Here is a 22,365-nt window from a genome sequence, read left to right on the forward strand (position 1 = left end):
TTGTAATAGCAAGGATCTTGCCAGTACTCATTCTACAATCCTAGTATAGATTGCTCTAATGTTGAAAATCTGAAGGAATCCATGCTTATCCGCTTCCTGGCAACCCAGCAGGGTCTTTACTGTAAGTAACAGACTGTTCAGGAAATTTGGAGTGAATTCATTTGCAATTGCCAGCATTATTGGAACATATGGCAACGGCACAACATTGCGACATCCTCATCTAGCCGAAAAAATGCATATATTATGTAAATGATTAGTGTGCCATTAGTTCCAGGTGTGATTTATTCTGGGAAAATAATGAAAATATATTCAATACACTAGGGTAATCTTCCTGACATGCAACATGGAAATAACATTAAGTGTTTTTGTTTTAAATGTGCTTGCATCATTTAGAAAATATTGGCTTAGCTGAAAAGTAATTTTGAAAGAAAGCTAGAATTCAGTGTTGAAACTTCCTGTTGGGCTCCCTCTGCTCCTTGTCTCATTCCTTTTTCAGATTGTGCAAGGTTCCTGGTAAGAACTGAACTTTGGCCACAGCTTCTGTTCTCAATATTTCTTCATATTCTTGTCTAGGTAAATATTACCTCTCCTTCTCTTCTTCCTTTATTCCAGGAACTGAGCTCATATAAAGACAAGCTTGAGCATGTAAGTAGTAAACTACCACCTAAAAGGAAAAGGAAACAACAGAAGCAATTGCATATAATTTTAATGTTCAAAAATGTGCAAACATGTTTTCTTTAATGCTAAGAATATCATTAACACCCCTAAAATTACTGAAGAATGTCTTCATCACTAATGACCAGGACTCAAGAAATAATCTGCTCTAGAATACTTGGTTTTTGAATTTAAAGTAAAACATGAGCAATATTTAGGCCAAGTATGTAATGCTGAAAATGTAGTTACATTATTCTTTTTAAACACGTAAAGCAGTCTTTTTAAAGAAAGTAAGGAGGATTTTTGATTTTTCTTTTATGTTTCCAAACATTTGGTGCTGATGAAGGTGCTGTATAACTTCAATGTTCAAAGATTGCCCTCAACTTAGTGAAGCAGTGTGACATTTTCATTTCTCACAGCAAATACACTTGAGCTCATATTGATGAAACTGATGTTCATATTCAGGCTATGATGAATTGTGAGCACTGTTAAACTGTGGACTCCTCCATAACAGGAGCTTGATTACCGATAGCCCATACTCAATTCACAAATGACCAAGTTGCTAGATGGAGATTTTCACAGTATTAATCTGGGCTGGAATGAAACAGTGCTTCAAAATGTGAAAGGCCAGTATGCTAATTTGTTGCAGTACTCAAATCTTAATGTACTAATACAGGCGATGAAACAGCCTTCACTGTCCTAAGTAGGCACAACCTTGCTGTCAGGCTGTGTCTCTCAGACTGCAATGTGCTGAAAAGGTTGAATTCAGTTTGATGCTTGATATAACGAATGAATTTGCATTTATGTAGCACCCTTCATGACCAAAGCCAAATAAATAGTTATGAAGTAAAGACACTGTTGGTAGGAAAGTTCACAGTTTTCTTTAACATTAGCAGATTTTTCCTCCTTGAGGTTCTTGCACATCATTGTTGTCAATTTATAATATCTATCAAATATAGCTTTGCTCTGACTCAATCTTAATGATGGTAAACATAAAATAATTGCTGGAAGTTAAGATAATCAAAAATGCTGATGAATTATTAAAAAGAGAGTACAGCCATCAGATTGTCTATCTTTTGAATGTTAATGAAGTTTGTAAACCACGGGAAAACCTCAAGGGTTGGTGAGCTGAAATAGTTATTTTCTTGAGAAATCATCCTTAGCCATCAATATACATGGACTTTTCTTTTAGTCAACACCAGTGGAAGAGTGGATAATGTACTAAGAAATGTTTTTGCATATAAATAGATTTTGGGAGTAGAGATCTGAGTCAGTGAAACAGTAGGGTAGAATTTCTGCAATGGTCCCCTAAACTCCCTCTGTTTCTCTGAGATTACCTTCAATCTGTCAAGGCTATGGTTAAATCAGAACAGCCATGGAATATCCAGGTAAGAGACTCCATGCTGGGACGTGGACTCATATATCCTGAAACCAAGAATGGTATAGCCAGTGAGTTTAGGAACAGCTGGATTGAAAGTGAGATTTCACCTGAAACAAGGTCGCATTTTATTTATTGTTATGGTATGAGGAATGGAATGAAATAGATGAATCTTAGTTAGAAACCACATCCTGTTCATTAACGTATTTTACATAGGATAAACCAGGTTTTGTTTTATGCTCGTGCCTCACTTCACTGGAGTGCCTTTCCTGCTACCTTCCACCTTCCACATGTCAGCATGTGCAAACTTACATAGCACATAACAGAAATGCTGATGACTCTACTTCCCCTCATTTCTGATTCCAAAATCCATGCAAAAATCAGGTGAGGTGATGGTGATAAGTCTATTGATTTTTCTTTTATTTCTGATACACACACCTGTCATGTTTTTGGAACAAAGAATGGCGTATGATTATTGGGCATAGAGGTAAAATTGTCATCTCTTGCTTGGTGATATTAACCACCCTGCTTTGCAAATCATTAAAGTGATCATGTTTAAACACACAGATTGCAAGTCAGAAGTTAATCACATCATGGGATCATTGTCCTATTAAGATATTAAATTGGAGATCAGTCTAGACAATGGAAATGCAGGAAAAAGCAGATGGATAGGAGACTTCCCACATTGTGTGGAAGCCATCCTATGTGAGGTCTTAATATCAGATTGGTCAGAACAATAGATAGGTAGAAACAGGTATGCAGACTAACAGCAAAATCACATTAACCACCTAGAATGATCTTAATTTCATCTCTTGTCCCTTAGAAATGTCATGCAGGAAACAACAGTTTAAACTCATCAGTAGCTAAAAACACACAACAGCTTTTATCCATTGAACAGAAATACCTATCGTTCTAATGGTTCAGGAAATGGGTTATATGTGTTACTAGGGGAATTGACTCTCCAGGAGGCTAGGTAGGCATCTGCAGTTTCTTTGTTCTTTGGGTTTAATGGCAGAGACCAGTTTGAAGTTTAAGTTGTAGAGTCAACTCTAGAGGAGTTGTGCTGGAGAAGCATAGAGTCAATGCAAAGAAGGAAGGTGAATCGTGATGAGATGATTGGCAAACAAGGCATTAGATTCCATCTTGAATAGGAGCACATAATATCAATTCTTGCGATATTCTGTTAACTACCACTTAAATACTTGTGCAAATTAATCTTTTACTTGTTGATATAATCACTATAAACCATATTGGCATCAGTCCTTGGTGCCATCATCTATTCAACATTTTCTCCATCAATTTGGAAATCCCAATGCGCAGTTAATTGTGAATCCACATAAGAAATGGGATTACAAATCCAGCACAGCAAAACATTTCAACCTTTACTTTGCAGGTACATATTTATGATCATCAGTCTAATCTGATAATGGCTCAGGTGCACACTGTAACAAGGATGAAAAGAGTTGATGCAGCAGATCAAGAAGCAAAAATATAAGATGGAAAGGAAGGAAAGTAAAAAGGAAGTATTATGAGGATTAGCTGACAGGCAGGTTAAAGAAAATCTACTAATTGCCCAATGGTGTACAGAATCTCATTTCAACCAGATTGAAATGAAATCTTAACAATCAGTGACACTGCTTGTATGGGAAACTAAAATTAGAAAAAGCAAGTAAATGTGTTCAACTTTTCATTTGGATATTGGTTAAAATGAAAATAGAGGAAAGGGATAAAAGGAGAAAATGAATGGTAATTATTTGATGAGACCACTTCTTTTCCTATAGCTCTTTGATGCCTGCTTTCTCAGCTTTGTTTCAATCTTTCCTATTATATTGTGGGGCAGTCAGTATAGTTTGATGAGTGTTTAAAATATATCAGAACACAATTATAATTGGATTTATATTCTGCTATTTTCTGTGTAAATGCAAATACATTCTGGTGCAGTGAGGAATGCTCTACTGAAGTTGAGATTTAAGCATATTATTATGGTATTGCAAAGGGAGTCTGTACCTGGCCTAATTATACTCAATGCCAGCAGTGTATGCTTAAATCAAAGAATGTTATCAAGTCTGTCTCCTCTTGAAGAGTGCAAGCAACCTGCAGGAATAAACATAAAGGAAAAATTAAAAATCATACTTTTTAGAGGTGTTCCAGCCCGTGTTACTAAGCCTAATTTCAGAATTTTTTTCCTGTGAAGCAGACTGAGGTATAACTTGAACATTTGGTGCTTCACTACTGTAAGGTCTGTCAAAACCATCCAACACTGGTTCAAAGGGTTGCTGAACTCTGGATGGTAACTGTAGAAAAGTGCTACATGAACAAGTCATTGTAAGGCTAAACAACTCTACTTTAATGATTAGCACAAGTTTGTACAATCTTTCTGAGTGATCTCTGAGCTTTAATGGGTAATCAGTTTGTTGCATTGCAGGCTGTTGCCTTCTTTGAAATTATCCCCTTTTTGAGGTGAACTCCTGTTGCTCTAACCATCAACTGCAGTGCTCCTTTCTTCCCCAATATCCTCTACTTACATATTCTTAGTGGTTGTCTATAAGCATTTCCATTTCTGCAGTCTCGCACTTTCTTTGCCTGATGGCCCCCTTCATCAGTAAGACCAAAACTTGTTAGAGAACTTCTGATAGTTTCTTTCTGCAGTTTTCAAGTGGCTGTAGTCTTTAAGCCTGTTCCATTTTCAACAGCATTTTTTAGTTTCAATATGGTTGTTCCTCTGTCCAATCATTGTATCAGACAATCAGTCAGCATGCAATCCATTGTCTTCTGTAAACATGGTTCTTCATAATCACCTGTAAGTAACAGGAGTTTTCACCCTGGACAGATATCTGTAATGGCAAGATCAAAATTGGGCCTTACCCGCAGGGACACAATGTACAAATCTCAAGATGGAGTGGGGAAGGGAGGAAACATACCTAACACCGCCCTCATCCTGATGTGTGGCTGCATCAACCTGTGCCTAGACTCTTGGTGTTGAAACACAAGGTACCACAGTATCTTCACAGTGCAGAAGGAGGCAATTTGGCCCATCAAGTCTGCACTGTTCTGTGAAAGAGTATTCCACTTGGTCCCACTCCTCTGTCTTATCCTCGTAACCTTGCTTATTCTCTCTTTTCACATAGCAATCCAATTCCTTTTTGAATACCTCAATTGAACCTGCCTCCAGCAGCTTTTCAGGAAGTTTGTTCCAGAGTCCAACCACCCTCTGGGTAAAAATGTATTTCCTCACATCACATTTACCCCTTTTGCAAATTATTTTGAATCTGTGCCCTCTAGTTCTTGATATTCTCTTGAGTAGGAACAGTTTCCTCACTATTTACACTGTCCATACCCCTCAGGATCTTGAATACCTCTATCAAGTCTCCTCTCAGCCTTTTTTTTTCCAAGGAAAACAGTCCCAACCTCTCCAATCTATCCTCATAGCTACAGCTTTTCATCAAAGTGTCACTATGTGCTAAAGTTCTATTTGTCCTCAGTGTTGCAAAATCTGGTCTGGCCACGTTGCTGTGGCGTGCTCCATTCAGTTGAACCATGTTGTACCACCTGACCCAGGTGGAAAAGTTTGTGCAGAAAAACACCTTTAACCACAAGTCCCATCTGGTGGTGGTCCAGATGTAACGTCCTTGAGGGCCTGTGGGCGAAAGGGATGGTGGATACTGTCAGATGGTTCCCTAAACAAACTTTCAAAGTCATTTGGCAAAATGCCCTATCGCTAGAACTTTCAAATAAGCATCAAGGCATAACATGGCTGGTGGTGAGAAGGACCCTTCCCATCAGATTCTTCATACACACCCCGAGCCTCACGCCACCATATGTTGCCATTGAGTCAGATGTGGTGGGAAAGAGACCATCATCCACCTCCTTCTGGAATGTGCCTTTGCAAAGGAGGTCTGAAAGCAGCTCCAGAACACAGGAAGAGGTGCTCTTTGGGCTGTTCCAAGGACACACACTGTGACAAATATCAACTGCTGCTGAAAGACCATCTCCTTGTTGAAAGACACCCTTTGGTCTGCCCAAAACTTGTTGGTCTTCCAGTGCAAAGCACTGTTTACAGCTTGGTGTTGCAGACTGGCGTATTCGAAGGTCCAGGATTACTTACTAAGGGGCACACTAAAGCTTGTGGCAGCTGCTGCAAAGACCCAGTGGTGAAAGGTCACAGTTTAAAGCCTTCCCACCATAATACTCTGAGGGGCTGGAATCTGTGTAAAACCCCCTGGGCTGATGTACCAGAGAATGTTTAATGTGAAATATATATTGTAAATATAATCTATAATTGTAAGAGCAGTGAGGCATCTCAGAACTCCACAGACTGTACTGAAAGAAACTAAACTGTATTGCACTTTATGTAATGTCAATCTGAATTGTTATGCAGTGCACTTTTGTAAATTTTATGAATGAAGTATAATTTTTTTTTAAATAGATTTTGTCATGGCACCCAAAAGGTTTAAACTTTCAAATCTCACACTATTATTACTATTAATATTATTGCTACTACTGCAACAACATGCAGTATTTATATGGTCTTTTAATGTAGAAAAATTCCCCAAAGCACTTCATAGAAAAAAAGATCAAGCCAAAGAAGGAGATATTAGGAGGGGTTGATAACAGCTTGATTAAAAAGTTGAGAGTTAAGAGAGGATCATAAAGAATAAATAAATAACCACACAGAATTGTTACAGCACAGAAGGAGGCCACTCGGCCCATCGTGTCTACACCGGATCTCCGAATGACCAATTTCCTTAGTGCCATTCTCCTGCCTTCTCCCCATAATCCTGCACATTCTTCCCTTTCAGATAACATTCTGATTCTCTTTGGAATGTTTTAATTGAATCTGCCTCCACCACACCCTTAGGCAATGCATTCCAGACCTTAACCACTCGCTGCATGAAAAAGTTTATTCTCATATCACTTTTGCTTCTTTTGTCAATCACTTTAAATCTGTGCCCTCTTGTTCTCAATCCATTCATGAGAGGGAACAGTTTCTCCCTATCTACTCTGTCCAGAACCCCCATGATTTTGAATACTTCTATCAAATCTCCTCTCAGTCTTTTCTCCAAGGAAAAAAGTCCTAACTTCTCATGTCTATCTTCACAACTTAAGTTCCTCATCCCAAGAACCATTCCCATGGATTTTTTCTGCACTCTCCAATGCTTTCACATCCTTCCTAAAATGTGGCACCCAGAACTGGATGCAATTCTCAAGCTGAGGACCGAAATAGTGACTTATACAAGTTCATCATAACCTCCCTGCTCTTGTACTCTATGCCCCTATTAATACAGCCAGGATACTGTATGCTTTATTAACCACCTTCTCAACCTGTCCTGCCACCTTAAATGACTTTTGCACACATTCACCCTCTTTAGAGTTGTACCCAAATGGGTGTTGACAGCAGAGTTGGCTGTGGTTCAGATGGTAGTACTGTCACTCTGAGTCAGAAGGTTGTGAGTCCAAGTCTCATTCTAATAGGTGAGCATGAAAATCATTGTTAATTTTTTTTTTTTTTGCAAAAATATACTTTATTCATAAAATATCTTCAATCACATTCCAAACCATTTCAAAAACACCATTACAAGGGTACAATCCAGGTTAAACTTTTACAAAATGTATCACCAGGTGCATCAGTACAAACAATATTACAATCATTTACAGCCTTTCATTTTGAGCTGTACAGCCCGAGGGGCTCTAAACAGTTCCCAGTCTCTCGGTGCGCTGTGGCAGAAAGGTCTTAGACAGCGACCCTTCCCCATTGCGCCTTTGCGGCAGCTGCCCCAAGCTTTAGTGCGTCCCTCAGCACGTAGTCCTGGACTTTGGATTGTGCCAGTCCGCAACAATTGGTCGGGGACAACTCTTTGTGCTGGAAGACCAACAAGTTTCGGGCAGACCAAAGCGTGTCTTTCACCGAGTTGATAATCCTCCAGCTGCAGTTGATGTTTGTCTCGGTGTGTGTCCCTGGGAACAGCCCGTAGAGCACAGAGTCCTGTGTCACAGAACTGCTCGGGATGAACCTCGACAGCAACCACTGCATCTCTCTCCAGACTTTCTTTGCAAAGGCACAATCCACAAGGAGGTGAACAACGGTCTCTTCCCCACCACAGCCACCTCGAGGGCAACGTGCAGAGGGGGTGAGACTCCTGGCGTGTAGGAAGGATCTGACGGGGAGGGCCTTTCTCACCAACAGCCAAGCTACGTCTTGGTGCTTGTTGGAAAGTTCTGGCGATGAGGCATTCTGCCAAATGACTTTGACAGTCTGCTCGGGGAACCATCCCACAGGGTCCACCCTCTCCTTTTCCCTCAGGGCCTCTAGGACGTTACGTGCTGACCACTGCCTGATGGACTTGTGGTCAAAGGTGTTTTTCTGCATAAATTTTTCCACCAGGGACAGGTGGTACGGCACGGTCCAACTACTTGGAGCGTTCCGCGGCAGCGTGGCCAGACCCATCCTTCCCAACACCGGGGACAGGTAGAACCTCAGCACGTAGTGACACTTGGTGTTTGCGTACTGAGGGTCTACGCACCGCTTGATGCAGCCACACACAAAGGTGGCCATCAGTATGAGGGCGATGTTGGGCACGTTTTTTCCCCCTTTATCTAGAGGCTTGTACATCGCGTCCCTGCGGACACGATCCATTTTCGACCTCCAGATAAAGCGGAAGATGGCTCGAGTGATCGCCATCGCGCAGGAGTCTGGAATGGGCCAGACCTGCGCCACGTACAGCAACAGCGAGAGTACCTCACACCTGATGACCAGGTTCTTACCCGCAATGGAGAGGGAGCGTCGCTCCCACATGCCCAGTTTCCTTTTCACCATAGCCACTCGCTCCTTCCAGTTTCTAACGCATGCCCCGGTCCCTCCGAACCATATCCCCAGCACCTTCAGGCCGTCAGCCCTGACAGTGAAGGGGACAAAGGATCGGTCAGCCCAGTTCCCAAAGAACATGGCCTCGCTCTTCCCACGATTTACCTTGGCTCCCGAGGCCAGTTCGAACTGGTCGCAGATGTGCATCAGTCTGCGCACCGACAGCGGATCCGAGCAGAAGACGGCGACGTCGTCCATGTACAGGGAGGCTTTTACCTGAGTGCCTCCACTGCCTGGGATCGTCACTCCTCTTATGCCCGGATCCTTCCTGATGGACTCGGCAAAGGGTTCTATGCAACACACGAAAAGGACAGGCGAGAGAGGACAGCCCTGCCTGACTCCAGATTTTATCGGAAAGCTATCTGTTTCCCACCCATTGATTGAGACTGCGCTACTGATGTTAGTGTAGAGCAGTTGGATCCAATTTCGAATTCCCTCCCCAAACCCCATTTTGGAGAGCACATCCCCCATGTAGGTGTGCGATATTCTGTCAAAGGCCTTCTCCTGATCCAAGCTGATGAGGCAGGTATCCACACCCCTGTCCTGTACATAGGCAATCGTATCCCTGAGCAGCGCCAGGCTGTCAGAGATCTTCCTGCCTGGCACAAAGCAGGTCTGGTCAGGGTGAATCACCAATTCCAGAGCGGATTTGACCCGATTGGCGATGACCTTGGACAGAATCTTATAGTCCACATTCAACAGTGAAATGGGTCGCCAATTTCTAATTTCCTCCCTTTCCCCCTTGTGCTTGTAGATGAGGGTGATGATGCCTTTCCTCATGGATTCTGACATACTACCGGCCAGGAGCATACTCTCGTACACTCCTAGCAGGTCTGGGCCGATCAAGTCCCACAGAGCCGAATACAACTCCGCCGGCAAGCCGTTGCTTCCGGGAGTTTTACTCTTCTCGAAGGGCTCAAGGGCCTTAGTCAGTTCATCAGGAGTTAGCGGTTTGTCCAGGCTCTCCCGCGTACTGTCGTCTAAGACCTCCGTGATAGAGGACAGGAAGGACCGGGAGGCCGTGCTGTCCTTGGGCTTCACGTCATACAATCCGGCATAAAAGGATTTGCTGATCCTCAGAATGTCGGACCGTGATGACTTTACTGAGCCGTCTTCTTCCTTCAGGCTGCTGATCACAGAGCGCTCTCTGTGTACCTTTTGGAAGAAGAAACGTGAGCACGTCTCATCCTGCTCCACAGAGCGGACTCTGGAACGGAAGATGATCTTGGTGGCCTCCGAGGCAAAGTGCGAGGCTTGCTGGCCCTTCACCTCTTGGAGCTCCTCCTTGACATCGACCCCCATCGACTGCAGCCGGAGCAGATTCTGCATCTTTTTCTGGAGTCGGGACATTTCCCTCTGTTCCTTTCTAGCTTTCTGGGTGCCTTTGAGGATGAAAAACCTCTTGATGCTTCCCTTGATCGCTTCCCACCAGTGTGTCAGGGACTCAAAGAGGGGTTTCACGGTTCTCCAACCTTTGTAATCCCTCTTGAGCTCCTCAATGTTCTCTGGGGTCAGCAGTTGCACATTTAGCTTCCATGCCCCCCTGCCCACCCTCAGGTCCTTCTCCAAGTGGCAGTCCGCCAGTAGGAGGCAGTGGTCAGAGAAGAACACCGGCTTGACCTCGGTGGATCTGACTGTGAATGCACGGGACACAAACAGGAAGTCTATCCTGGAACGAATGGACCCGTCTGGCCGCGACCAGGTGTATCTACGCTGCGTTCCGTCTGCAGGGTTGCTGAAGACGTCGTGCAGCTTGGCATCCTTAACTGTTTCCATCAGGGATCTGGACGTAGCGTCCAATCTGCTGCCGGCCCTGCCGGATCGTCCAGCCGCATCGATGATGCAGTTGAAGTCACCGCCCAGAATGACCGGCCTGGAGGTCGCCAGCAGCAGTGGGAGCTGCTGAAAAACCTCCAGCCGCTCAGCCCCTTGTGCCGGGCCATACACGTTAATTAACCGGAGTGGAGCGTTCTTGTACATTACGTCTGCTACGAGGAGTCGCCCGCCCACCACCTCCTTAACCTCGGAGACGGTGAAGTTGCCTCCCCGCAGCAGAATACCCAGGCCGGAGGAACGAGAGTCGTTTCCGCCCGACCAGATCGATGACCCATGGGACCACCATCGTGACCATTGCCTGTAGGAGCTGAGGTGCGGTATCGCACACTCCTGCAGAAACAACAGGTCAGCTTTGACCTTGGCTAGGTAGTCCAAGGTCGCAACACATCGCGTAGTAGATTTAATGCTACGCACATTCATGGTTACAATCTTTAAACCCATTTTAAAGCATTTATTCTCCTACCAAACCTACTGTCTCTGAGAGTCCCAGACCTTTAGTCTGCTCCTTCATACCCGTAGTGAGCTCAAATTCCTTCACTTTGGATGGGCTGAGGTAGATCTCCTTGGCAGTGTTCTGCTCCGGTGGCATCTGGAGGTTCACGTAGAGAGCGGGTTTTGAGATGACCTTTGCTGGAGAAGCTTCTCCAAAACTCACCCCCTCTGGGGTGTTGCTGTTCCCGGCTTCCTGGAGCTGGGTGCGATGATTGCCTCACTGCTCCCAGATTCCAGGGGCTGTGGTGCACTGGCCTCCTCAGGTTGCAGGCAAAGTTGGGGTGCGCTGGTCTCCTTGTTGTCTCCAATTTTCTGGAGCTCGGGTGTCTCGTCCTCCAACGCCCTGGAGCTTTGCCGCCTCTTCTGTCGGTGCCGCCCTGGCACTTCATCATCCGAAGAGCTGCTGCCCTTGTCATCCATGTCGGATGGGGGACGCCTCTTGCCGCTTCTCTGGGAAATGCCTTTGCTTCTTCTTCGCTCCTTCTTACTTTTCTTGTTCTTCACCGTCCGCCACTCCCCCTGCTGCTTTTCCACTGCTGCCTCCTCCTCCATTGATTCGCTGTCCTGAGGACTGGGAGGTACAGGGGGTAGTGCTGCTGATTGGCTCTCTGTTGCCTCAATCTCTTTCTCCACCTTGTCTCTCTCTGTGTCCTCCTTTGTCCCGTTGAGCTCCCTGGGGGCCTTGGTGGTTGGAGTGACACGAAACATTTCTTCTGCATCCCCCTCGTCGGCTTTGGCTGCCTGTGCGTAAGTACGGCAGCGTTTGGGGCAGGTCCTGTAGAGGTGACGTGCCTCGCCACACAGGTTGCAGCACTTGGCCTGTTTGCAGTCTTTTGTCTGGTGCCCTTCCTGTTTGCAGATCTTGCAGAGGGAGGCGCTGCAGTTGGCCGCCACATGACCAGCCTTGCCGCATGAGCGACAATGCTTGGGTTGCCCAGCGTAGACCAGGTAGCCACGGTTTCCCCCGATAGCGAAACTGGAAGGAGGGTGGAAAATGGCTCCCTTACCATCGGTCTTTAGCGTGACCTTAAACAGGCGTTTGCCTGTCCAGATCCCCAAGTCGTCTCGAATCTCGGTGCCGCTCCCCACCTTATCGAAGTACCTGGTGAGGAAGGTGACCACGTCGGCGACAGGGACGAAGGGGTTGTACACATGCACCATCACCACACGTTCCCGTTGCAACGGCAGAGAAAAGTGCGGCTCCGCCGTCAGGATCTTCAGCTCCGGCAGGTCTCTCTTCTCCTCGAACACCCTCAGGAGCTGGACGCAGTCTGCCACCCGCTTGAACGTCACGTCGAAATAACCACCTTTGCGGGAGTCCTGCAGGGTGAAGATCTCCGGAGCTTTGAAGCCGCACGCCTTCAACAGGATCCTCCTGGCGAAGAAGCCCCGATCCATAGGTGATCCTCCTTCGCTGTCGTTCACCGTGACTCGGACGGTGATAGGTAACCCACGGTATGGATTTCGATTGGTTATAGCCCTTCCATCCCGACCTTGCCTTGCCATCTCTCCCCCTCCCTATTCTCCGACTTGCTCCAAGCGCCACACCCCACCCCATTGACCCCTGACCTTCTTGATTGAAAAGTACATACAATTATGACACAGTTGGAGAAGAAATAAATCCAAAGGTATTGGATCAGATACAAACCACACAAAGCTGCTGTGAAACTGTGCCAAGTTACACTTGTCTCTCAATGTAACATTTCCTGATCCACAGGAGTGAGTTACAAACTGTCATTTAGTCACATGACTGAAATGTTTTTTAACTGTGACCTGATCTCTGAGCTTAAATAACTGCTTCAAAATCACTCCACAATGTTTTTTTCTTACTTTTTGAGAACACATTTTGATTTTATTTGGTAGTTTTATTTTGATTTGTGTCTGTTTAGGACTTGATTCACAAAAATTAAGGCTGACACTCCAGTGCAGTACAGGGGGAGTGCTGCACTGCCAAATGTGTCGCCGTTCGAGTGAGACGTTAGACTGACAAACCATGTTTGTCCTCTCTGGTGGACATGAAAGAACCCATAGCACTATTTTGAAAAAGAGTAGGGGAATTATCCATGATGTCCTGTCCAATGTTTATTCCTCAATCAATATCACAAATACAGATGACCTAGTTATTATTATCACATGGCTCTCTGTGCAAGTTTGCTGTGCATAAATTGACTGTCGAGTTAGCTACATTACAAAAGTCACTAAGCATCAAAAGTACTTCATTGTTTGGAAAACGCTTTGAGTCGCCCAGAAGTTGTTGTGATATGAGGTACAATGTGATGTATAGTCCCATGACTTGTATTCAGTCCACAGCAAAAGATGTAAGGAGTCAGACGTGTATACCTAGCCTCCTAGTTAATATTACTTGTATATAGTCTTATCTTCAGACAAATAACCCACATGGTTGTGACTTCACACCAGTGGAGCTAGCTGACAGAATAATCAAGCTCATGATAGCACTCACTCTGATGGAATCATTCCAGAAAGAACCCTTGGACCAACCTAAAAGTTACACCAGGGGAGCACTACTATAACTCAGATGCAAGTACAAAGCCATACTACTGGATACTCAGAATCTACAGGCTATGCATAATTTGTCCACCATTGGCACAACAGCCAGCGCAGGCAAGCCTAGTAAACAATGCAGGTGGTGCAGCCTCATACAAGCACCCAGAAATAGCCTAGCTTTTAACTATATTTTCAAGGCATGTGGCACCAGAGGACATTGAAAACACCAATACGGAAAGCAAAGGCCAGCATAAGTGGTTTAGTGAGAAGCCACAGCCAAAGGCCGGACAGATACGGCATTCCAAAAAACCAAGGCAGCATCAGGACAAGATCCATAAAATATATAACCAAGCTATACGGTTATATAGCCAAGCTATACGGTCAGATGATGAGGATGACCAGACCATCGACACACAAAATGACCAGATATTCAGCACATTGAACATCAAAGAATGTATTAGCACAGTGGTACCAACAGAAGCCTTTTCCATGGTCCAGATTATGGGCAGAACTTTGCCCTTGATGGGCAGGTGGGCCTGACTGACTCGGCGGCGGGTGGGCAGCCAATCACTGCCGCTGAAGCGGGCCCCGCCGCCATTTTGAGTGGTCGGGCCAATTAAGGCCCGCCCAGCGGGCTGCCCGACGGGAAGCGCTATGCGCTTCCTGTGCAGGGGGTGGGGAGGGAATCCCCAGCTGTCAAAGTGTGTTCTTTCACGCATGTGCACGAAAGAACGCACTGCTCCCTGAGACTAAGTGCTGTCACAGGGAGAGCGCTGAAAGTTTCATAAACCTCAAAAATAGAATAATGAAAAAATTATTAACATGTCTCCCATCATGTGACAATGTCACACGAGATGGGACATGTTAATAAATATGACAAAAAACTTTATTAAAGTTTTTTAAACAGACATGAAACCTCATCCTGCCAGTGGATGAGGTTTCATGTTTTTTCAGAAGCCCGCCGGGGCTCCTGGCCTGCCCGCCAGCCGTAAGGTTGGACAGGCAGGGCCTTTAAGCGGCTTAATTATCTTGTCAATGGCCTCAATTGGCCATTAACAGGTCGGCGGGTGGACAGCTGATTTTGCTGTCCGCCCGCCTTCCTGAATATTTAAATGGGGCGGGATGACGTCAGGGATTACCCCCGACAACATCCCGCGTCATTTTCACATCAGCGAGCGGGCCCCGCCCCCAACCCACTGACGGAAAAATTCTGGCCTATATCCCCACAAAAGCAAGGCCAGCATAACCTGCATGCAAACTTGGATACCAGTGCAGATGCAAACATTCTTCCACTTCATACACTAAAATGTATGTTCCCACAGAGATGGCAACGATGTTTCAACCAACCAATGCCAAACTCACTGCACATAATGGCTCAGAGATTGCATCCAATCCATTATGCTCTGTTAAGTGTCAGTGATCATTATTTTAAAATTTGGAGTTATAGTTCAGAAGCTAGGCATCCTAGCAGTTGGGAAAGTCGCTCATGCATGAATAGACATTACAAGTTAAGTAAAATGACTATTATAAAATGAATTTAATTTGCATTTTGGAGAGTTGAAACAGCTTTGCAACCTGAAAATGGTTGCCTGAATAAATATTTTTATTTAATATTATAATCACAACCCAGTAAAATCATGGAGATCTGCCTCCTGTTTTCTTTCACCACCATTGCTTTCAAGTCAGATACAGGTGGGAACAGTGGGTGGAGATTTTATCCTACTTACCCATCAGAAACAAGTTAATTTAATCGCATTTGGCACTTTGGTCTGTTATATAATAGCAGTTTATGACTCTGTATCATCAGAGTGGCATTGAAACGGAAGTTGCCTGAATAGCTTGAATGTTCAACGTAGGATGAAGGGAATGGGGTGGAATGTAACAGGGGCAGTTATGCTAAGAGTCTTTTTCTATGGTCTCAGGATAGGGGTATAGGAAGCCCAGCAGAATCACTGAACAATGAGTTGATCACTGACATTTTTAACTGCGAGATCCTGATGTAGTCCTTAACTGATGAAGACTGCCTTTGCTGCTCTTCATCCTCTATGCCATGCAATAATTGAAAAAGAGAAGGGTTATTGGCTTAATTGAACAGCTCTGTCAAAAAGCTGGCATAAGCATGATGGGCCGAATGGTCTCCTTCTGTGTGGTAAGATCCTATGATTCTATATGCAGCAAATCATGATAGCCTTTTGTGAAAGATCAATCCTATCCTCCATGCAAGGATAATCATAAATCTGCCTAGCTGTCCATCTAGAATTCAATATTCTGCATTGCTACCACGTTATGGACACTTTAATTAGATTATCTCTCCTCAATGATGTAGGGCTGTATTCTACTTTAATTTTGTTGCAGAAAACCACTCAAGTTTCCTATGCCCAGTGGCTGGAATAACTCTCCAAGCAGCCACTGGTAATAAATGCAACTATTTGAGGCATTGACAGGCAGAGAATTCTAAGTAAGATCATCAAGGCCTGTAAACCTTGTTGTGTAAATATCAACATGTTGGAAACCAATGTTTTCTATCATGCCTCACTTTATCTTCCTAAACCTAGCCTGTTAAATTACTATACTCCCTTCTTCACAAATTAAAAAGAGACAGATTCCCATTGGGGAATCTATTTGTCTGGTTCAAAATGCAGCTTTCTTCATTACTCAAAACCACTGGCAGGAAATGTCTTCCCAGAAAAAGTTTCATAAGACTTCAAATACACCACAAAGACCACCTAGCCAATGTAGTTTCTGCTGTGTTGCTCATACCACCACTTACGCAATGGTGATCTTATCAGAGGTCAGGATTGGGGACAACAAAGTAAAGAGCTTAGTAGACTCACCCTTACTTACATGTGGTGGGGTCGGAGGTACTTCAGCTTGGCAGGAATTGCCAAGGAAGATTGCGGTGCTAACTTTTTTTCAGGTGGCATTGCAGCAACAGGGTGGCCACAACCACCCAATTTACTCATTTTCATGCTCACAATTGCAGAAGAAGGATACTAATAATGAGGAAAATCTAGCCCATAAACTTCTCCTAATACATGAGTTAATCAGCAGCAAACGTTAGCGAAATGCACAGAAAACAGTTTCGCCATTATTTGTGTGAATTACTCAGGAAGCTTTGTTAAGCAAAGTTAATAGCCTGTGTATATATGGACCTGAATGAAATGTGCTTTTTCTTTATGCAATAACTCCCTAAGCCTGGAAAAAACTCTGGAAGAAATTGATCCATGTTATGCTAATACATGTGACATCACAAAATTACATAATTATCAATTACCTAGGTAAAATACATGCAGTAATCTGGTTGCACCAAACAATATGAAAAATCAATTTGTATTTAATATGCCACATGTTGTGGAAACCTTATTGAAGGCTTCCTCCAAAAGCTGAGTATCTGGTGAGTAACTGAGCCATACAGGCTAGATTGATCTGGGTGCCACAAATAATCCGAAAATTCCTTGGTTAGGGGAAGAAAAGTCAGCCGGAGTTCCAGTGCCTGATCATTATCCAATATACATATATGAATACTGAATTAGGACAAGATTGAGAATGAACTATAGCAAAATAATCTGTCAAAGTTCACACACAAATGACGGCCAATTATGCAAGGCACCGAAAACCAACAGAGCCCATGAAGTTGTGCCCAGCAAAGAGTCTCCTTTTAAGTACATCCATTCCATGTATAGAACGTATATACTGGAAAGGAAAGGCTGGCACTGACCATCATGTCCATGGATTTGGTTTTGCCATTGGGAATATGATCTTGGAAGCACGTCCAGATTTCCCTAATTGTATAAATGAAAGATTCATGAGACTTCACCTACAGCTTAATGTAACTAATATATCACCGTTATCAGCGCTTATGCCCGGACCCTTAACTCCGATGAAGATGTTAAGGAAAAGTTCTATTCTGACCTTGATGTGATCCTCATTGCTATCCCAAAAGAAATAAAGATCATTCTTCTGTGGGAGTTTAATGCCTGGGTTGGCCGTGGCTCTGATGTGCGGGGAAAAACTGTGTGGGAAAAGTCAATGTAAATGGTGTCCTCCTGCTGACAAAGTGTGCTCAGCATGGCCTCATTATAACAAACAATGTTTCCCTCCAGAAGGACAAATACAAAATCAGACAGCAGCATCTCAGATCAAAACATTGACACCTCCAAAGGTCTAAGTAATGTTTGTGTCACTCGATCCATGCAGAGGGCTGATGCCTGCTGGACAAATCATCGACTTGTTCAATTGGTGATGAACATCCACCTAGCACCAAGACATGCAAGGCTCACAAGTCAAAGAGGAAGAAGATCAATGTCTTAACCTTAAAACAGCCTGACCAAAAAGAGGTATTCCAAGTGTAGCTCACAACCGATCTGGAAAATCTTCACATATCCAATTCAATTTCAGAACAGTGAGATCAAAAGAAGCCAGCTGTACTCGACTCAGATTCCTGGGACATTGGGACCGGTTCTGGGGGAGGTGGGACCAGTACAAACTGGATGGGTTACACCTGGGCAGGACCGGGACTGATGTCCGAGGGGGAATATTTGCTAAAGTGGTTGGGGAGGGTTTAAACTAAAATGGCAGGGGGATGGGAACCTATGCAAGGAGTCAGAGGAGGGGGAATCAAGGACAAGAACAAAAGACAGAAAGGGGAATAAGAAAAGTGATAGGCAGAGAAATCAAGGGCAAGAATCAAACAAGACCTCAGTGAAAAATAGTGGGAACGGGACAAGTAATGTTAAAAAGACAAGCCTTAAGGCTTTGTGCTTTAACGCAAGGAGCATTTGCAATAAAGTGGATGAATTAACCATACAAATAGATGTAAACAGGTATGATGTAGTTGGGATTGCGGAGACATGGCTGCAGGGTGACCAGGGATGGGAACTGAATATCCAGGGGTATTCAGTATTTAGGAAGAACAGACAAAAAGGAAAAGGCGGTGGAATTGCATTGCTGGTTAAAGAGGAAATTAACGCAATAGCGAAGAAAGATATTAGCTCCAATGATGTGGAATCTGTATGGGTAGAGCTGAGAAACACTAAGGGACAAAAAACATAGTGGGGGTTGTATATGGACTCCCAAACTGTAGTGGTGATGTTGGGAATGGCATTAAACAGGAAATTAGAGATGCATACAATAAAGGAACATCTGTAATTATGGGTGACTTTAATCTGCATATAGATTGGGCAAATCAAATTAGTAACAATACCGTAGAGGAGGAATTTCTGAAGTGTATACGAGATGGTTTTCTGGACCAATACATTGAGGAACCAACTAGAGAACAGGCCATCCTAGACTGGGTATTGTGTAATGAGAAAGGAATAATTGGCAATCTAGTTGAGCAAGGCCCCTTGGGGATGAGTGACCATAATATGATAGAATTCTTCATCAAGATGGAGAGACGGAGTTGATTCTGAGACTGGGGTCCTGAATCTTAATAAAGGAAACTACGATGGTATGAGGTGCGAGTTGGCTATGATGGATTGGGAAATGTTACTTAAAGGGATGACGGTGGATAGGCAATGGCAAACATTCAAAGAGTGCATGGGTGAACTGCAACAATTGTTTATTCCTGTCTGGCGCAAAAGTAAAACAGGAAAGGTGGCCAAATCATGGCTTACAAGGGAAATTAGAGATAATATTAGATCCAAGAAAGAGGCATACAAATTGGCCAGAAAAAAAAACAGACCTGAGGATTGGGAGCAGTTTAGAATTCAGCAAAGGAGGACCAAGGGATTGATTAAGAAGGGGTAAAAGTTTCTATAGGTATGTGAAGAGAAAAAAATTGGTGAAGACAAATGTAGGTCCCTTACAGTCAGAAACAGGGGAATTTATAATGGGTAACAAAGAAATGGCTGACCAACTAAATACATACTTTGGTTCTGTCTTCACAAAGGAGGACACAAATAACATACCAGAAATGTTGGGGAACACAGGGTTTAGTGAGAGGGAGGAACTGAAAGAAATCAGTATTAGTAGGGAAATGGTGTTGGAGAAATTGATGGGATTGAAGGCCGATAAATCTCCAGGGCCTGATAATCTACATCCCAGAGCACTTAAGGAAGTGGCCCTAGAAATAGTGGATGCATTGGTGGTCATCTTCTGAGATTCTATAGACTCTGAAACAATTCCTACAAATTGGAGGGTAGCTAATGTAACCCCACTATTTAAAAAGGGAGGTAGAGAGAAAACAAGGAATTATAGACCAGTCAGCCTGATGTCGGTAGTGGGGAAAATTCTAGAATCCATGGTAAAAGATTTAATAGCTGAGCACTTGGAAAACAATGGCAGGATTGGTCAGAGTCAGCATGGATTTATGAAAGGGAAATCATGCTTGACAAATCTACTGGGATTTTTTGAGAATGTAAGTAGTAGAGTTGATGAGGTGGAGCCAGTGGAAGTGGTTTATTTGGACTTTCAGAAGGCTATCGACAAAGTCCCACATATGAGATTAGCGAGTAAAATTAAAGCACATGGGGTTGGGGGCAGTGTATTGAGATGGATTGAAAACTGGTTGGCAGACAGGAAACAAAAAGTAGGAATAAACGGGTCATTTTCCGAATGGCAGGCAGTGACTAGTGAGGTACCGCAGGGATCGGTGCTGGGACCCCAGCTATTCACAATATATATTAATGATTTAGATGAGGGAACTAAATGTAATATCTCCAAATTTGCAGATGACACAAGCTGGGTGGGAGGGTGAGCTGTGAGGAGGATGCAGAGATGCTTCAGTGTGATTTGGACAAGTTGAGTGAGTGGGCAAATGCATGGTAGATGCAGTATAATGTGGATAAATGTGAGGTTATCCACTTTGGTAGCAAAAACAGGAAGTCAGATTATTATCTGAATGACTATAAATTGAGAGAGGGGAATGTGCAATGAGACCTGGGTGTCCTCGTACACCAGTCGCTGAAGGTAAGCATGCAGGTGCAGCAGGCGGTAAAGAAGGCAAATGGTATGTTGGCCTTCATAGCCAGAGGATTCGAGTACAGGAGCAGCAATTATACAGAACCTTGCGGAGGCCACACCTAGAATATTGTGTGCAGTTTTGGTCCCCTTACCTGAGGAAGGATGTTCTTGCTATAGAGGGAGTGCAGTGAAGGTTTGCCAGACTGATTCCTGGGATGGCGGGACTGACATATGAGGAGAGATTGAGTTGGTTAGGATTATATTCACTAGAATTCAGAAGAATGAGGGGAGATCTCATAGAAACCTATAAAATTCTAACAAGACTAGACAGGGTAGATGCAGGAAGGATGTTCCCGATGGTGGGGGAGTCCAGAACCAGGGGTCACAGTCTGAGGATACGGAGTAGACCATTTAGGACTGAGATGAGGAGAAATTTCTTCACTCAGAGAGTGGTGAGCCTGTGGAATTCGCTACCACATAAAGCAGTTGAGGCCAAAATATTGTATGTTTTCAAGAAGGAGTTAGATATTGCTCTTGGGGCGAAAGGGATCAAAGGATATGGGGAGAAAGCAGGAGCAGGCTATTGAGTTGGATGATCAGCCATGATCATAATGAATGGTGGAGCAGGCTCAAAGGGCCGAATGGCCTACTCCTGCTCCTATTTTCTATGTTTCTATGACTCTTGTGTCAAGGCAATTGGGTTCGAGCATCATCATCAGGACCGGTTCAATGAAAACAATACCGAAATATGTGGCCTGGAACAAAAATGAGCATTCAACGAATGTCATTGTCTGGCAGAACAACTCATGTTTGCAAGTCAAGAAGGCAACATTCCAACAACACAAGGCTGACGCCCAAAGACAAATACAGAAGATAAAGGGCATGTGGTGGGAAAAAAAAACCTGAGCAATCCAACAATCTGCTAACCATCGTGACCTGCAAAGCTTTTTTGAAGCCATCAGGGCCATCTAAGGTTACATAGACAACACCCCCTTCACTCACAGGATGATGTTTCTCTTCTTATGGATGACTATGCCATCTATGAATGCTGGAAAGCACATCTTCAACAACTCCTCATTCGGTATTCCAGCTAAGGTCTTCAAAGTTGGTGGGCTTTTGCTCACATCAAGACTCCATGATGTTATCCAATGAATTTGGCAGGAAAAATAACTTTCTCCCCCCACTCCAACCCCAACACCCCCACCTTCTGGAATGTGACAATTGTAGGCATCTTCAAGAAGGGAGGTTAATCATGCTGTGGAAACCATCAAGGTATTCTCCTCTTAACCATAGCAGGGAAAATCATGACATACATTCTCCTGAATCACCTACTTCCTGTAGTTGAGGAAATCCTCCCAGAGACACGGGGTGGCTTCAGAGCTTCCAGAGGAACCTGTGACATGGTCTTTGTTGCCAGACAGATCCAATAAAAATGCTGAGAACAAATTCATTGGGAACACTTCATTGCATTCATTGACCTGACCAAAGTACTTGACTCAGCAAACCATGTGCTCCAAAATCTGGATGTCCAAGAAACTTCATCACAATCCTGCAATTGCTTCATGATGATATGACTGCAACTGTCATGAGTGGGAGATCTGAAACAGGTGCCTTCAGTATCTGGACTAGGATCAAGTAAGGCTATGTGATGGTCCCACGCTGTTTAAAATCTACCTGACATTGGACATTCAGCCATGACCATGTTCACCTCATCAAAGATCAACTGACCTCTGGT

General features: G+C 44.0%; 1 long non-coding RNA gene across 1 annotated transcript in view; it reads left to right on the forward strand.

Moving 5' to 3' along the window:
- Positions 1 to 22,365, forward strand: part of LOC144685908 (uncharacterized) — a 69,832-nt gene that overhangs the window by 1,427 nt on the left and 46,040 nt on the right. Inside the window, exon 2 of the long non-coding RNA XR_013577811.1 lies at positions 613 to 645. This is a non-coding gene — a long non-coding RNA (uncharacterized LOC144685908). The remainder of the gene's footprint in view (positions 1 to 612; positions 646 to 22,365) is intronic.

The sequence above is a fragment of the Cetorhinus maximus genome, chromosome 10 (genome assembly GCF_964194155.1).
Source record: "Cetorhinus maximus chromosome 10, sCetMax3.hap1.1, whole genome shotgun sequence".
Taxonomy (NCBI): domain Eukaryota; kingdom Metazoa; phylum Chordata; class Chondrichthyes; order Lamniformes; family Cetorhinidae; genus Cetorhinus; species Cetorhinus maximus.